The sequence below is a fragment of the Myotis lucifugus genome, unplaced genomic scaffold, assembly GCF_000147115.1.
Source record: "Myotis lucifugus unplaced genomic scaffold, Myoluc2.0 scaffold_127, whole genome shotgun sequence".
In the NCBI taxonomy this organism is placed as follows: Eukaryota; Metazoa; Chordata; class Mammalia; order Chiroptera; family Vespertilionidae; genus Myotis; species Myotis lucifugus.
The window spans coordinates 3,465,859-3,470,877 of NW_005871175.1; positions in this window are offsets into that span (position 1 = coordinate 3,465,859).

Below are 5,019 nucleotides of genomic sequence, written 5' to 3' on the forward strand. Positions count from 1 at the left end.
TCCCTTGGGTTACCTGGAATATAAACTGACAGTATACTATATATATGGGATGTTTGAGCCCAAGGGGTGTTCCCGAGCCCGTATTCTGGAGTTCGCGGAGGGTATCAACTTGGGAAACGAAAGACGAGACTTGTACGAATCACTTGCAGATGAACGTTTGGCATGGGACTACGAGAGAAAGGAAAGGGGAAATTCCAAGCTCCTGAGAGGAATATGCTTTGTATAGGCGAAAATCCAGGAGCTTTAGGGATTACCAGCTAGGACCTAAAAGCTCGGACTATGGGGAGTCCAGGGAAGAGTGTGTAGAAGTTCAAGTAGTTGAAAAAGTTCATGTTTGGTGTATTTGTGCGAGTATGAAGCAGGGGGCCTTGGAGAGGGAGAGGTGGGTTGGTTTGCAGAGGATCTGGCATTTGCCAGTAGACAGTAGGTACTCAGTGTTTGTGGACTATAAATGAAAGCAAAGGCCTCGCCTTGAGAGAATTCAAGGAACAGGATAGCTCCTAATGAGTGGACAGAAGGAAGAGTGCTGGTGATTGCAGGGAGGGACACACGTGTCCACGAAATCATCCCCAGAAGTTGTGTAGCCCTCCCTTCGGAGACCATGCCACATGGCACCAAATGAGCTTCCCCTCTGCCTGCGTCGCCAAGATTTCCCCCAGATCAGCCCCCTCTGAGCATCCAGGCCTAGGTCAACAACTAGACTTTTTGTTTTTCTTGACCTTTGTCAACCCTGCCTGTTTAGGTCTAGTAAACAGACACCCTTTCAGCTCCTTTAAACAGAAAATTACTCTAACACGGGGAATTACCTGCCTTCAGTCTTGTCAGAAGGGCTAGAGTGATGGGCTCTGGGCTGGGTCTGCAGAAACGATTCCCAGAGCTGCAGAGCTGGCCCGCCCAGGGAGCTCTCCCGTTATCCAGAAGAGGGGGATCAGGAGGTCACACTGCCGCCACTGCTGCTGTCTTTCCGGGCCCACAAAGGTAGAGGCTGAACATGCAGAAGGGGCCAGTGTCTCCACAGGGAAGCCTGGCAGCAGAAGGCACCCAGCCACAGAGAGATGGCCTCCTCCCTGCTTCTGCCTGGCAACTCTTACTTGAGTACACTAGCTAATGAAGCTGTTTTGTACTCATTACCCTCGCTGCAAAGGAGTCTGGGAAATGTGTTTCGCTTTCTAGTCTCAGCCATACGTGAAGACACACTAGACATGGAAAGGAAGCAGAGTGTGAGTCCACCGTTCCCTCTGCACTTCTCTCGCGTCCCAAAGAACATAGAGTCCCAGAGAAGGAGAGAGAGCGCCCCTCAGACACTTAATTTGCAATTGTAAGAGTATAATGTTCTTTTTCAATTGATTGCTTTGAGAATACCGTTCAAGACTGCTATTTCCGTTGCTTTTATGTAATACATATCAGCACCCGTCTCTGTTTTCCTATAGTCTGACACATGGAGCACCTGTCGATTTTACTGGCTCAGAATCCTCTTCCGTGCTTTAGGAAGAGCACCCCAGTTTTCCTTTGGAAACCTCCCCTGCCCCATTCTCAGTTTTTCCAAGTGGAGGTGGGTGGTGGGGTGGTATCAATTCCTAATTTCAGGGGTGGGTACCAGTCAGCCACAGGTGTTCCTAATGTCAGGGCTGGCCCAGTGACATTCGATGGTCAGAGGGAAGTTTTGCTGGGAAAAGGGATGGTAACACACTGGTGTCAGTCAGCCAGTAGAAAGCGAGCCTGGGTCTCCAGGTGGCCATGTTGGCCACCTCTTGGGGAAGTCCGCCTCCTAGTGCAGCCAGAAGCAAGCAAGCCTGGGAGGCAGAGACAGCCCGGGCCTGGTGTCATCTTTTCGGGCCTTGCATTCAGCTGTGCCTGACAATCCAGACTTACTCCTTGAAATACCGGTTACAGGAGCCAGCGCAGCCACTTTTAGATGAAGCTGGTTGCCCTGGATCTCTGTCACTTGTACTGAACAAGCCCTTACACATCCTGTTGTGTGGAGTTGTGGTCTCTGCACGAGCCACTCTGAGACTGTCCCCTGGTATCAGCCTCCTTCCGAGCCCAGCCCCTTCTCCTTCACTGGAAATCATGGCTGTCCCTTCCTGTTTATTCCACCTTTGCCCCTATCAGTGCTTTCTAGCAATCTATAGAAACAAACACACATTTGAAAAAAATATTAGTACATCCAGGCAATGGAAGATTAATCAGCATTAAAAAGAAATGAACTGCCCTGGTCAGGTCAGCTCAGTGGTTGGAGCATCCGCCCTCGGACCAAAGGATCTCGAGTTCAATTCCCAGTCAAGGGCACGTACCTGGGTTGTAGGTTCCCCAGCCCTGGTAGGGGCATGTGCATGAGGCAACCAATCGATGTGTCTCTCTCATGTCGATGTTCCTCTCTTCTCCCCGCCCCCTCCCCGTCCTCCCTCTCTTCCACTCTCTCTAGAAATCAATGGAAAAAAATATCCTGAGGTGAGGATTTAAAAAGAAAAATTAAAAGAAATTAACTACCGAAACCGGTTTGGCTCAGTGGATAGAGCGTCGGCCTGCGGACTGAGAGGTCCCGGGTTCGATTCTGGTCAAGGGCATGTACCTGGGTTGCGGGCATATCCCCGGTGGGGGATGTGCAAGAGGCAGCTGATTGATGTTTCTCACTCATCAATGTTTCTAACTCTCTCTATCTCTCTCCCTTCCTCTCTGTGAAAAATCAATAAAATATATTTAAAAAAAAAAAAAAAAAAGAAATTAACTACTAGCCACAAAGACACATGGAGGAAGCTTAAATGCATATGACTAAGTGTAAGAAGCCAATCTGAAAAGGCTACAGACGGTATGATTCCAACTATATGACATTCTGGAAAGGGCAAAACTAAGAAGAGAGTAAGATCGGCGTTTGCCGGAGGGCTGGGGGGTGGGGGGAGGGGGTGAACAGATGAAGCACCGAGGAATTTCAGGGTAGTAACACTACTCTGTACGATACTATAATGCTGGGTACGTGTCATACATTTGTCCAAACCCTTAGCATCGACAACACCAAGAGTAAACCCTAATGTAAACTATGGAATTTGGGGGACAGTGATGTGTCACGGTAGGTCCATCAGTTGAAACGAATGTACTGCTCCAGTGGGGGATGTGGATAGTGGGGGAAGCTGGGCCTATGTGGGGCAGGGGCTGTATGAGAAATCTGTACCTTCTGCTAAATTTCGTTTGAATCTAAAACTGCTCTAAAAAATAGTCTTTTTTTTTTTTAAGTAGGGATGTTATATGGGGTGTCTCTGCTAAGAAATTGTCCAGCTTAGTCTAGAATCTTCCAGTAATGGGAACTCCCGACCATCCACAGCAGCACACATGCTGAGCTGGTATCTTTTCTCCTGCAGCCTCTTTCCAGAAGGACAGACGTTGGTGTGGTCTGCAGCTTCCCAACACCTGGTCCATTGCTCCTTTGCCTTTCGTGGTAGTTTGGAGAGGACTGACGCACTGGTAAGGAAAGGGTGGCTGCCTGTGACGTGGATTGTAAAGGAGCAGGAAACAGGAAGTGTGCCTCCTTCATCTGTTTGTAATCATCTTTTTCAATTTTAAAAAATTAAAAAGAACCATGATTTGGACACAGCTGTTGAATTAGAGGGGAAGGAACTCCTTCGGCGCCGCTCATTTTCTAAGAGATCTCTGAGCATGGGAATAGGGACAGATGTAACTTAGCATAAGAGAGGGTTGCATCCAGTGGCTCTATGCAGTGTGTGTTCGATGTCTTACAGGCTGTGCACTCCACTACGGAGAGCTATGCCTGGTGCACAGGGTGCTCAATGATTCTTTTTTTGTCAACCTTCCGCTAAGGCAGCGGTTCTCAACCTGTGGGTCACGGCCCCTTTGGGGGTCGAACGACCCTTTCACAGGGGTCGCCTAAGACCATCGGAAAACACATATATAATTACATATTGTTTTTGTGATTAATCACTATGCTTTAATTATGTTCAATTTGGAACAATGAAAATACATCCTGCATATCAGATATTTTACATTACGATTCATAACAGTAGCAAAATTACAGTTATGAAGTAGCAACGAAAATAATTTTATGGTTGGGGGGTCACCACCACATAAGGAACTGTATGAAAGGGTCGCGGCATTAGGAAGGTTGAGAACCACTGGGCTAAGGAAACACTGGACTGAAAGACAGAAAATCCAGGTTCACAAGGCAAGGTCGTAGGGAAGGCAGATCGGAACTGATTTCAGTACAAAGGACACACACACATACCTACCTACCTTCAGCCAAGAGCAAGGTCCCTTACTGACTAGAGAACACTTCAACTTTGAAAAAAAGTAAGATCTTTACGTTCCTGCAATGGGCCTTCCCTCCCCCTCCCACATACCTCGGTTGGTTTCTATGGCAGCAAATGGCCCACATTTCCCCCTTCCACACTCCAGAGAAAGAAATACTAGTGTTCTACAATTATATGGCCTTGCTGCTCTATCAGATTTTATCTCTCTTATTCTGTAAGGTTTCCTCCACCCTCTTTCTCTATTTCAATGTAATATGTAAACTGAAGGTAAAAGAAAAGGTGAAAATAATTCTCTTTTTCATTCAGGGCAAATCTGAGACTTTCTTCTTCTTTCAAATGATTTGAGTCTTAATACCCCAAGTCATTTTTCTAGGAACATAGAACACCTATTTGATAAGCAATCTGATGACAATAACTCAGAATAACTTCACGTTTTAAACGTTACTTGGGCCCTGGCCAGTGTGGCTCAGTTGGTTGATTGTTGTCCCGTGCACTGTTCACCAGTTCAACTCCTGGTCAGGACACATGCCCAGGTTTCAGGTTCCATCCCAGTTGGATGGGTGTGGGAGGCAACTGATCTATGTTTCTCTCTCACATTGATGTGGTGTGTTTTTTTTCTCTTTCTCTGTCTCCCCCTCTCCCTTCCTCTCTCTCTAAAAATCAATAAAAACATATTTTATGAAAACATTACTTGGAATAACTAGTGAATTTCCACTGTGTTTTCATTGGGAGTAGGAAAACTTACAGTGCCCATTTTCCC